At 42.7% G+C, this 13,763-nt stretch overlaps 1 pseudogene; it reads right to left on the reverse strand.

The window, feature by feature from the left end:
* Positions 1-7,840: 7,840 nt before the first annotated feature.
* On the reverse strand, positions 7,841-8,261 carry LOC110567521 (large ribosomal subunit protein eL34-like; annotated as a pseudogene).
* Positions 8,262-13,763: the final 5,502 nt, after the last annotated feature.

Consider the following 13,763-nt stretch of genomic DNA (forward strand, 5'->3'; position numbering starts at 1 on the left):
CCCTTCTCTCCTCTATTGTAAGTGTTTCCCTATCTAAAGGATCATTTCCATTTACATATAAACATGCTATTATTATGTTTCACATTTTAAAACCAAAACCAATAACACAACCCCCTGCTGATTCTTCATCTCTCTCTCTTTTCTTTTCTACATCCCTTTAGAGCAGAGCTCCTTGAAAGAGTTGATTGTGCTTTCTGTCTCTGGTTTCTCAGCTCCCATTCTCTCTTAAATGCACTCTTATGAGGCTTTCTCTCCCCACTGCTCCACCAGCACTGCTCTTGCCAAACTGCTGATATAGTTAGAATATGTGTCCCTACCAAATATCATGTTAAATTGAAATTCCCAGTATTGGAGGTGGGGCTTGGAGGGAAATGAATGGATCATGGGGATGGTTTCTCATGAATGGTTTAGCCCCATCCTCTTGGTACTGTCCTCACAATAGTGAGTGACTTCTCGTGAGATCTGGCTGTTTAAAAGTGTGGCACCTTGCTCTTTCTCTCTTGCTCCTGCTCTGACCATGTGATATGCCTGCTCCCCCTTCACTTTCTGCCATTATTGTGAGTTTCCTGAGGCCTCCCTGGAAGCTGAGCAGATTCCAGCATCATGCTTCCTGTACAGCCTGCAGAACTGTGAGCCAATTAAACCTCTTTTCTTTATAAATTATCCAGTGTCAGGTATTTTGTATAGCAGTGCAAGAATGGACTAATATGATCCCCTAAACCTCTGTGTTGCCAAATCCCAAGGTTGACCCTTGGTCTTCACTTTAATTGAAATAGTCAACCACACTTTCCATCTTGAAACTCCTTCTTCACTTATCTTTTAGGATGCTAGATTCTCCTGGTCTTCTCCCCTACCTCACTGACTGCTTTGCAGTCTCTCTTTCTGGAGCTTCCTCTTTTCCTTGATCTATAACCTTAAGTGCCCCAGGGCTTAGGCTTTGCAGCTGTTCTCTCTACTATCACTGCTTGGTAACCTCCTGGAGTCTCATGGCTTTAAGTTCCATCAACTGACAGTGTCAACTGAAGAATGACAAAGTTCATTAATTTGGAAAGGAGGCTGGGTGTAGTGGCTCATGCCTGTCATCACAGCACTTTGGGAGGCTGAGATGGGTGGGTCACTTGAGATCAGGAGTTCTGGAATAGTCTGGTCAACATGGTGAAACCCCATCTCTAATAATACAAAAAAATTAGCTAGGTGCGGTGGTCTACACCTGTAGTCAAAGTTACCAGGAGACTGAGACAGGAGAATCATTTGAACCCGGGATGTGGAGGTTGCAGTGAGCCAAGATCACACCACTGCACTCCAGACTGGGTGACAGAGCAAGGCTCCATTTCAAAACAAAACAAAACAAAATAAAAAAAAAAAAAAGTGAAAAGGAGAGCATACATCTCGTAAAGTGTAGCCTCTGTCCAGGGGCTAGAAACAGACACTTAGAGGAAGGGGAGAAGGGAATAGGAATTTATGTTGAGCAGGGGGGCCAAATATACATAATTAATAAGCTACAGAAGGAGTCATGAATATTTATGAAAGGAGAAATGTGCACATATATGGTTAAGATTCATGCCCCATCATGCATCCCCGGTACAAAAAAATGGTGACATTAGCATGATTTGAGGGTGAAGTTTTAGGCCCTTTGACATCAAAAGGTGAAGCAGAAGATGTGAAAACCCTTACTGTCCATTGTCTATAGACTGGCAAGAACCATTACATGGTTGGTGGTCTCTTATCAGGAAGAAATGCTGGTCTCCTATTTTGTTGAAACTGCAAAAGGGTGGGGCAGCAGGTTGGTTGATATCAGTGGTAGAGTCTTTAGCAAGGGCTGGTTTCTGTTTATCCCTTAGAGAAGAAAGCCTAATGGCAGCTAGTTAGCAAGGGAGGGGGTATAATGGGGATGACCCCCATCCTCTCATGGCTGAGAACTCAGTTTTCAAGGTTTCTCTGGGGTCTCCTTAGCCAAGAGAGGGTCCATTCAGTTGGTATCTTTGCGCTCATCTCTAGATACATATATCTGTCTTCTCAACATCTTCACTTGGTTTCACCATATTGGCCAGGCTGGTCTTGAACTCCTGACCTCAAGTGACCCTCTTGGCCTCCCAAAGTGCTGGGATTACAGGTGCCTGGTCCTACTACATGTTCTTATAGAAAAATTAGAAAATGCAGTTAAACAAAAGGACAAAAATACCTATAATGTTTTCAACCACAGAAAACCTCTGTGACATTTTAGCGTATATTCAGCTAGACTTTTCTTTCTATATCTCTATGCTTAAATATTTTTTGAAGATAGGGTTCTGTGATACATATGGGTTTCTAGCTTGCCTTTTAATCATTTAACATATCATGAAAATCTTTCAATGTCAATGAAACTGCGTGTCCATCATCTTTTTTTAATGTTTGCATAATGATCCAGTTGTTGGAGGTCCTGCAATTTATTTAACTAATATTTTTTCTGGACAACCCAGATGCCCCGGGGTTTCAGGTGCAATGCAAGCCTGAGAAGTGCCTCTGGAGCCATAGAGGCCTTCGTATAGGTTTAGCATCTCCATCTGCTACCAGGAAAGCATTCTAGAATGGCCACTGTACTGTGGCATGCTAAGCAGCATGTACAAGGTTTTCAAAATATTGCTGCTGAAACAGTTACATTATATATATATATATTATTGTATATATAAAAAATAGTGTTATATATACAATACAGTATTATATATATTATTGTCCAGAAAGTATTTATATATACACACACATATATACATATATATCAACTTGAAACAGATATATACACATTTGAAACATATATATACTGTATGCTATATATATTCTGGCTTCAAATGATAGAAAGATGTTGGCAGATTTGGACAGGAAGGGATTTAGGACAGGTATCCAGGAGAGCTGTCTTCAATTATTTAAAGAACAGGGATTACGTGTATTTCATGAAGTTCTGGAAAATAGTATGTGGATTGGTGGCTGAACATTAAATGAAGGTAAATTTCAACTTCATAGCAATAACTTTGTAACATTTCTATTTTTTGTTTTTTTGTTTTTTACTTTGTAATATTTCTTAAAAATGGAAGAGGATGTCTTATTAGGGTAGTGAATGCTTTCTGGAAATTTTTAAGGAAAGTCTGGCTGTCCTTGTTTCAGAGGAATTCCTGCTTTGACAGGTGTATTCGTCCACTTTCATGCTGCTGATAAAAACATACCCAAGACTGGGAAGAAAAAGAGGTTTAAAGGACTCACAGTTCCACGTGGCTAGGGAGGCCTCATAATCATGGCAGAAGGCGAGGAGGAGCAAGTCACATCTTACATGGATGGCAGCAGGAAAGGAGAGAGAGCTTGTGTAGGGAATCTCCTCCTTATAAAACTGTTAGATCTCATGGGACTTATTCACTATCACGAGAACAGCATGGGAAATACCTGCCTTCATGATTCAATTACCTCCCACTGGGTCCCTCCTACAACACATGGGAATTCAAGATGAGATTTGGGTGAGGACACAGTCAAACTGTATCAATAGGAGTGAAGTAAATAGTCCTGTAGAGCTATGACTTCCACAAACAAATTCGGTGGGCAAAGTCAGAAGTGATCCTCTCATGTTGGTTTTACCTGGGAAAAGACTGTGGCTTCAAGCCTGCTCCTATCTCTGGGCTAAAGCAGAGAAATTAAACTCCAAAATTCATCTTGTGTATAACCTGGGAACCAAGAGTAAAGAAGTAAGAAGGCACATAGAGGTTAACAGCTTCGAACTCTTTCTTTTTTCTCTTTATATTTACTTACCTTCCTTTTTCCTTCTTATTTTCTTCCTTTCTTTCCCTCTTTGACTTCATTTTTGATACTAAATTCAGGCCACAGGATTGGTGAGCTTGACTGTGGCCTGAGGGTCCAGGGCCTGGATCTCAGCAGCACCCAGTCAAGGAAGGGTGGTGAGGAGGCAGGCATGGGAAGTAGTTGAGGAGCTCTGGGGTCTCTCCCTTGCACTGCCTCTCACCCACCAGACTTGGCCACCCTTACTTCCCAGTGTGCTTGCTAGATTCTCTGTTGGAGGGTTCCCAGCTGCAAAAGCCCTCCTTCCCCTCTTGGAACCATGCCCCTTCCTGTTTCTGTTAAGTAGACCTCAAAAAGACATGATATTTCTCTCCTCCATTTCTGAGACTCCCTTTCTGAGTTTCTATGGCCTTTTAGAAGATTCTCAATAGGAACAAATAGAGTAGCATAATTCCCCATAGTGTTGGCTGCTTCGTGGCATGACTGCTTAAGGATTCCAGAGCCACTGAGGAGGCCCAGGGGCCATGCTGTCTTGTCCAAGGCCACTGCCCTCATGGGGCTACTGAGCCTTTGAAACATGGTTCGTTGGAATAAGAGGTTCTGTAAGGGTAAAATACATGTGAGCTTTCGAATACTTAGTATGGAAAAAAGAATGTAAAACACCTCATAAATAAAATTTTCTATGGGTTCAATATTGCAATGATAACATTTTATTAGGTCAAATAATATATTAATAAAATTAATTTTACCTGTTTCTTTTAACTTTTTTGGTGCAGCTACCAGAAAAGCTAAAGTTATGTACAGGGGCTTGCATTTTTGCCTTGGTTTGTTTTCCTATTGAACAGTGATGCCCTAATATCTGGCTGCTTTAAAGTGTGGTCCTTGTACCACCAGCAATAGCAGCAGCAGCAGCAGCAGCATTTCCTGAGAGCTTGTTAGAAATGCAGGGTCTCAGCCAGGCATGGTGGCTCACGCCTGTAATCCCAGCACTTGGGAGGCTGAGGCAGGTGGATCACCTGAGGTCAGGAGTTCAAGACCAGCCTGGCCAACATGGCGAAACCCCATCTCTACTAAAAATACAAAAAATTAGCCAGGTGTGGTGGTGGGCACCTGTAATTCCAGCTACTTGGGAGGCTGAGGCAGGAGAATTGCTTGAAACCTGAGGGTGAGGGGGCTGAGGTTGCAGTGAGCTGAGATCACGCCATTGCACTCCAGCCTGGGGAGCAAGAGCAAAACTCCATCTCAAAGAAATGCAGGGTCTCAGTGTGCACCACAGACCTAAAGGTCAAAATCTGCATTTTAACCAGATGCCCCGGGGTTTCAGGCGCAATGCAAGCCTGAGAATTGCATCTGCCGCCATAGAGGCCTTTCTGTAGGTTTAGCATCTCCATCTGCTACCAGGAAAGCATTCTAGAATGGCCACTGCGCTGTGGCATGCTAAGCAGCATGTACAAGGTTTTCAAAATATTGCTGCTAAAACTGTTGTTGTTTTCCTATCTCCCAGTATGGACTGTGTGGGTCAAGTTGAACTTTCAGAGAGAGACTTGTGTCTGATAACACTGAACACATTGGGTTGAGAGGTGGGGGTGGGGGAAACAGGGTGTGTCACAGGAGACAGGGAAGTACAGAGAGCAGGACAAAGTCCCTGTTTGTGCACTCCAGTTAATGTTTAACTTTACCTTGGAGAAAGGAGTGGTTGAGACGGTGGACTTTAGTTTCTGGTTCTTTTTCTGAAAAAATATGTGGACTTCGTTTGATTATCCTCCTGTCTTGAAGAATTGCAGCTGTTGGGAATACGTTGGGCCATTTTGTACCCAAGTCTTGTGACCTAGGGGACTGAGCCACGTAGAGAAAGGTCTGGGCTTTTCATTTGTCGTCTGGGTTTCTGCTCTGCTCTGGATAAATAAACAAGCCATTTAGCCACATGAAACCTCAGTGAGATATCTCATCTCTAAATTAGGAATTTGTGTTTTGAGAACGGTAATGAATAAATGACTCAAGTAGAATGTTTAATATAGCATTATTGAGCTATAGTTTACATGCCATAAAATTTACTCATTTTAAGTACACAATTTATAACAGAATTTTTACTATAAACAAGTAGAAAAGTAATGAGACTTTTCTCAGTTCTCTTGGATCAGATTGAATCATATGAAAGTGTGGATGTTTAACTGTTTTTGACCTACAATGTGAGTCAACCATAACTGAAATGCTGTTTTTCAAATTTCTTGCGGAACAAGAAAGTTTCCCAGAGAATTTTCTAGCTAATGAAATGTCCTTCTACATTCCCTATCTCTCTTTGAAGTGATCTATAGTAGAAGATGTGTTGCTGTATATAATTGATTCCTTTATACCTTCATTTTGAAACAAACTTTAACCTCTAAACTGGACAAAATTACCTTTCCTTTAGCAGAAACCACATCTTTATGTCTTTTCGATAAATTTTTCTTTAACCAAAAACACATTCTATTTTTTGTTGTTGTTTTTTTGAGATGTGATTTTGCTCCTTCGCCCAGGCTGGTCTGGACCTCCTGGGCTCAAGTGCTTCTCCCAACTCAGCCTCCTGAACAGCTAGGACTACAGGTGTGTGCCGTCACACTCAAACTCCTGGGCTCAAGCAATTCTCCTACCTCGGCCACCCAAAGTGCTGGGATTATAGGTATGAGCCACCGAGCCCGGCCTTCTCACACATTCTGTATGCAGAATTGTGCCTTTTATATCTAGTAGTTTAATTTCATATATTAACTACATTTTTAACTCTTAGTAACCTTAACTTTCAATGAAAAGCATAGAAATAAGCAATTTTGGTGGGGCACAGTGGCTCATGCCTGTAATCCCAACAATTTGGGAGGCTGAGGTGGGAGGACTACTTGAGCCTTGGAGTCTGAGACCAGCTTAGGCCATGTAGTGAGACCTTGTCTCTACAAAATATTTAAAAGTTAGCCAAGTGTGGTGGCACGCATCAGTAGTCCCAGCTGCTCAGGAGGCAGAGGTGGGAGGATTGCTTGAGCCCTGGAGGTGGAGGTTGTGGTGAGCCAAGATTGTTCCACTGCACTCAAGCCTAAGTGACAGAGCAAGACCCTGTCTCAAAAAAAAAAAAAAAAAAAAAAAAGAAAATGCTATTTTATTTTGTTTTATTTTTATTTTTGTGACACAGTCTCAATCTCACTCAGGCTGGAGTGTAAGTGGTGTGATCTCTCCTCACTGCACCCTCCACTTCCTGGGTTCAAGCGATTCTCCTGCCTCAGCTTCCCAAGCAGCTGGGTCTGTAGGCACAAGCCACCATGTCCAGCTGATTCTTTTGTATTTTTAGTAGCAACAGGGTTTTGCCATGTTGGCCAGGCTGGTCTCAAACACCTGGCCTCAGCTGATCCACCCACCTCAGCCTCCCAAACTGCTGGGATTACAGGCGTGAGCCACTGTGCCCAGACTATTTTGTTTTGTTTTGAGACAGAGCCTCACTCTGTTGCCCAGCCTGGGGAGCAGTGATGTGATCAAGGTTCATCGTAGCCTCAACCACCTGAGCTAAAGGCGGAGTACCTGGGACCACAGGCACATGCCACAACATTTGACTAATTTTTTTTAAGTTATCATTTGTAGGGCCAGGTGCCATGGCTCACACCTATAATCCCAGAACTTCGGGAAGCCGAGGTGGATGGATCACCTGACCAACCTGGCCAACATGGTGAAACCCCATCTCTACTAATAATACAAACATTAGCTGGGTGTGGTGGTGGGTGCCTATAGCCCCAGCTGCTTAGGAGGCTGAGGCAGGAGACTCACTTGAACCCCCGGGAGGCAGAGGTTGCAGTGATCTGAGATCACACCATTGTGCTCTAGCTTGGGCAACAGAGTGAGACTCCATCTCAAAAAAAAAAAAAAATGCATTTGTAGAGATGGGGTTACAGTATATTGCTCAGGCTAGTCTTGAACTCCTGGGCTCAAGCGATCCTCCTGCCTTGGCCTCTCAAATTGCTGGGATTTATAGGCATGAGCCACCATACCTGGCTGAAGTAAGCAATTTTATTTTATTTTTTCTTTTAATTTAATTTAATTTAATTTTTATTTTATTTTTTTTTATTTTTGCAAGTCTTTTCATTTTTATTACTCAAGGTTTCATTTTTTATTTAGCTTTCTGACTCTGTGCTTGCGCCTTCAACACTTTCACAACAATTTTCTGCTCCTTGATAAGGAAAGCACGCTTGATCCTGTCACGAACACATTTAGCACACATGGAACCACCATAGGCCCTGCTGACATGTTTCTTTGTTTTGGACAATCTCATAAGAACCTTAGGTCTTACAGCACGAACCCCTCAAAGCCTGCCTGGGCACACACCACATGCTGATTTTGGTGCTTTCCCAACCTTCTTGGTATAAAGGTAAGCAATTCTATTACCAGGGGTCCGGGACAGCCTAGTTTTGTTAGAGGCGGTATTGTAGGAAAGCCTACGTCGGTATGTCAAACGCTGGACCATTCTGAGTGCCTGCACACAACGTCCCCGGAAGAGGAAGACTTTAATTTTATTTTTTATTTGTATATATACATATATATATATATATGTATATAATTTTTATTTATTTTTATTTTTTTGAGATAGAATGTTGCTCTTTTTGCCCAGGCTGGAGTGCAATGGTGTGATCTCGGCTCACTGAGACCTCCGCCTCACGGGTTCAAGCGATTTTCCTGGCTCAGCCTCCCGAGTTGCTCGGATTACAGGCCTGTGCCACCATGCCTGGCTCATTTTGTGTTTTTAGTAGAGGCGGGATTTCTCCATGTTGGTCTTGAACTCCCGACCTCAGGTAATCCGCCTGCCTTGGCCTCCCAAAGTGCTGGGATTAGAGGTGTGAGCCACCGCGCCCAGCTTCTTTTAATTTTAAAATAATTTTTAAAAATATAGAGATGGGATCTTGCTATGTTGACCAGGCTTGTTTGAAGCTCCTGGCCTCAAGTGATCCACCCACCTCGGCCTCCCAAAGTGCTGGGATTACAGGCACAAGCAATTTTAATTGTTATGTACCCAGGTGCAGAGCCCAGGACAAGGACAGAGCTGTAAAGACCATAGCTGGAGGATCTGATCCTTCACAGCATGGCTAAGAGGCAAGCTAAGCCAGACAGAATGAGGCCATATTGGGTTTGGTTCTTCCCTGCAGCTGGTGGCCCAGGTACTGTGGACACACATATGTCTCCAGGCTTCACCATGGCCACCTGTCTAGACTACAGAATCCAAAGCTCAAAAGCAAAGACATAAACCCCACAGCAGGATGTTTGCAAGGCTTTGGTGGAACGCAGCCAGCTTGCAGTGTTAGCTCACAGACAAGTTCAGCAAGTATCAAAAGTATCACAGAAGCAACAGTTTTACGACCTTAAAACATCTAGCAGAGACAGCATAAGTTTGTTTAATCCCAGGCAAAAATGTCTACATTAAACTTTGAAGACATTTTTATTTTACCCCAAAATTTAAAGCTAGCTTTTTACATGTGAACATGGAAAGCATTTTGCCTAGTTATTTATGAGTACTCATTTATGTATACGTCAGTTTGGTATCCTGTAGACAACACACAAAAACATGTATAGACATGCATACATGTAGCTACAACATACAACACACACATACACATGTATGTATCCAAAAGCCAGAGATATTAGGGAGTTTAATACAAAAGAGAGCAGAACTTTAGACCTCAAGGGAACCCATTCACAACCAACAGAGGGAGACTCTGTCTCAAAAAAAAAAAAAAAAATAGCTGGGCATGTTGGCACACGCTTGTAATGTTAGCTGCTACTCTGGAGGTTGAGACAGAATTGCTTGAACCTGGGAAGCACAGGTTGCAGTGAGTTGCAGTCATGCCACTGTACTCCAGCCTGGGTGACAGAGTAAGACTCTATCTCAAAATAGAGTTAAATAAATAAAAACAAAAAACAAACAAACCCTGCTTGAAGTTTACCTAGGTCTCAGTTTTCCAAGCAGCTGTCCTCACTTTGGCTCTAGTACACTCTTTAAATTATTTTTTGCGTCTCAGCCTCTTCCTTTTAGGTTGACATAAACAAATATATCCAACTTTTCCTAATAAATATATTTTTCAATATTCAGAAAAAAGAATTAAGAAACCTGAAGGAGAACTAAACATGGATATTTTGCTGTGTAACATTTCCAATTTTCATAAGGAAATAAATATGCATGTGTCAACTAAAGAAAAAGTCAAGCTTTTAAGAATTAAGGTTAGTTTTATTTAAAGTCTTACTGAAGACTATCAACTATGGCCTATATTCTGGGAACAGTTCTGAGGACTGCTTCAACACAAAATTTCAGTTCACTCTATATACACAGGTGATGAAGATTCAGTACAGGCAAAATCACAGCTAAGTTTGGATACAAGAGCGCATCTGGTTATAGTTTACAGAAGCGTAATCACTAACCCCGTCAGACATGATCTTCTCTGTAGCAAAAGGATTAGGGTTATTATCTTTCAAGGAATATAGTGCTTCAGGCAAGAGACATGGGGGGCTGGGTGCACTATGCTTTTTTTTTTTTTTTTTGGAGATGAAGTTTCGCTCTTGTCACCCAGGCTTCAATGTAGTGGCACGATCTTGGCTCACTGCAACCTCTGGCTTCCGGGTTCAAGTGATTCTCCTGCCTCAGTCCCCTGAGTAGCTGGGATTACAGGTGCCCACCACCACACCCAGTTATTTTTTGTATTTTTAGTAGAGATGGAATTTTGCCATGTTGGTCAGGGTGGTCTTGAACTGCTGACCTCAAGTGATCTGCCCTCTTCAGCCTCCCAGAGTGCTGGGATTACAGGCATGAGCCACCGTGCGTGGCTTGCTGTTTCATCTTCAAAGCATCTTTCCAGAGAGCTGTACATCATCACAGAGTCAGGGGCTTTGTGAAATTGTGCTGGCAAGCAGATATGAGCAGACATGGCTTCTTACATTTGCTACTTTGTCTCACACATACGATAAAAACCAGAAATGTAAATGGAGAAATGAATAACAAAGTAGCAGACCCACACTTGCACATGCCCAACAAGCTCCTCAAACTGACAGTGAAATGCGACTATTAACACTGTTTTATCTCCTACTGTAAATTTCTTCATAACACAATTGAGAAACACATGTTTGATGGATGCAAATGCTCATTTCATTTTTATTTGTGAGTGCATTCTCTTCTTTGCTAGAAAATACTTCCTGTTCTGCCCTTCTACTGTTTCTCAACAGGACTTTTAGTCTCTTTCATAAGTCACTCGTCAAAAAGAAAAGAGAAGCGAGGTCAGTAAGATGGGGGCTCCTCTGACTCAGTGTGGGTCACGTGTCTGGACTGCAGATGCCGGGAGTCCTGTGAGGTTCCACATCTTTGGTCTTGCACATGCTGGTCCCTTTCCTTCATAATCCATCGCTCTTTGTGCCTTCTTTATTGCTTGTTGTTGCTAAGTATGTTTGGGCAGGTTCATAGCTCAATGCCCAGCGCCTGTGTCAGGTATTAAACAGGTGCACCACAGAGGTGTTTGGAAGATGAACGGAATGAACTTTTTGACTCAAGCACACAGTGTACAGGAAAAAAGAAAAAAACAGCTGGAAGTGGTGGCTCACATCTGTAATCCCAGCACTTTGGGAGGTCAAAGTGCTACAATCATTTGATCTCAGAAGTTCGAGACCAGCCTGGACAACATAGCAAGACTCTATCTCTACAAAATATTTTGAAAATTAGCCGGGTATGGTTGTATATGCCTCTAGTCTCAGCAGCTACTTGGGAAACTGAAGTGGGAGAATTGCTTGAGCACAGGAGGTTGAGGCTGCAGTGAGTCACGATTGTGCCACTGCACTTCAGCTTGGATGACAGAGCAAGACGCTGACTCAAAAAAAAAAAAAAAAAAAAAGAAAGAAACTTTTTATAAATAGATACCAGGTTAAAAAAAGCTTCAATTAGGCCGGGCGCCGTGGCTCAAGCCTGTAATCCCAGCACTTTGGGAGGCCGAGGCGGGTGGATCACGAGGTCAAGAGATCGAGACCATGGTGAAACCCCATCTCTACTAAAAAATACAAAAACTAGCTGGGGGTGGTGGCGCGCACCTGTGGTCCCAGCTACTTGGGAGGCTGAGGCAGGAGAATGGCTTGAACCCGGGAAGTGGAGGTTGCAGTGAGCTGAGATCACGCCACTGCACTCCAGCCTGGTGCCTGGCAACAGGGTGAGACTCTGTCTCAAAAAAAAAAAAAGTTTCAATTAAGTGAGACAAAAGAACACCCCCTTGAAATCTTAGAGGCAAACTATGCATCTCTGTGCCTGACCTTAGCAAAGAAAGGTCTGGAACTGTGGCCTTGGGGCTGCCAGTGGATAGGTTTTTCATCTGGGCCAAATGCTCCATTCCTTCTTACCCCCCAAACTCTCCCCTCCAGAGACCTGCTTTGAGCAAAGGATTGTTGGCTTTTAAATTTCCTACAGCTCAGTCTTTGGAGTTGATCATTTGTGGAAGGGAGGGAAACCTGTAGGTGACTGTCGCCTGTGGAGTCTTTGCGGATTTTTTGGTCTCGACTTTCATAAATACTGAAGATTAATTTATTTTCCATTTTATTTCCCATGAATCAAGCTGAGAAAGCCCCTTACTATGTGATGTTTACCAGACTGAGTCAAAGAGATTTGCTGTGTGGCTTTTGTGAATCTTCCCCAAGAACCCCTCAGAGCGTCATTTTCGTTGAAATCACTAAGGGTGTGTATAATTATTGTAGAAGGTTTGACAAGGACAAGGCTTTCATGGGCAAATTCACACCTAATAAGGCAGATCCTGCTGCGTCTTTAGCCTTATTGGCTCTATACCATGCATATAAATGGCTTTCCCCTTGATTCTTAAAAAGAATATACATTTTCAATTTTAAAAAAAAGTCTTAAGATGAAACCGAAGAATAGCTGTGTCATTCAGTAGCTGGATGGCTTTGGTTAAAATAAATGTAATCGAAAGGTCACACTTGAATCTAACTATCCCTCCATTTTCCTTTCTCTTAACACTCCCTTTCTTTCTCTTCTCTCCACTGTTCCCCCACCACAGCAGCAGCCACAGACACCTGCACGCACATGTGCACTCACACGCACGCACTCAGTGGAAGCGTGCATGTGTTTGCCATCTCACCTTCTGTCTTGGCACGCAAGGTCAGGGAAATCTGCCGAGACTTGCAAGGCCCCGGGGTTCTCTCTGGAGAGCAAGGGAGGCTGGTGGAAATGCCCTTTACTTTGACATATGCAAATGTTCACCTGTGGCGCCCTGTAGGGCAGAGCATGACTTCTGGGCTCTTTAATATGCCTGGAGGAGGTTTCAATTATTGATCGAAAGAAATTGCGGCTGATAAAAAGGGCTCAGGGTGGAGAGTCCAGGATTCAGCGTCTCATTTCAGATTGATTTTCGGCAGGTTGGTGTTTTTCTTTAATTGGTAACAAATTTTCATTTTATTACTTGAAGCCATTCCTGAGTCCTGATCCATTAGAATTTAATATCAGCAGTTGGAGTGGCTCCAAGTATTTTTGCCTTTTTCTATTTTCTGGCTGCTTTTGGTGCCAAAGCTTTAGGGTTTTAAATCTTTTAAATCTTGCCAATTCCTCTGGCCACTCCTCAGATGTCAGTGCATGTGTGTGTTTTGACTTTCCTAATCATTAAAAAAAAAATTCTTCTGCTAGAATGTCTTATCCCTAGATTACTGGCCTTCCCTGTTTGTGCCTTCCCAGCTTCCATTCCTCTTCTTTCCAGAACTTTCACCTTCAAAGCCTGAATAATTTCTTGTTTTTCCTACCCAGCTGTTCCAGAAGCTCAACTTGGGAATCCTACAGTTGAAGATTTGAACTCAGGTTCAGTGCAGTGTCTCATGCCTATAATCCTAGCATATTGGGAGGCCTGGGCAGGAGGATCACTTGAGCCCAGGAGTTAAAGACCAGCCTGAGTAGCATAGCAAGACCCCTGTCTTTACCAAAAATACAAAAATTAGCCAGGTGTGGTGGCACACACCTGTAGTTTCAGTTA

Source organism: Aotus nancymaae, unplaced genomic scaffold (assembly GCF_030222135.1).
Source record: "Aotus nancymaae isolate 86718 unplaced genomic scaffold, 86718_ANA_hifiasm-v0.15.2.pri h1tg000008l, whole genome shotgun sequence".
In the NCBI taxonomy this organism is placed as follows: domain Eukaryota; kingdom Metazoa; phylum Chordata; class Mammalia; order Primates; family Aotidae; genus Aotus; species Aotus nancymaae.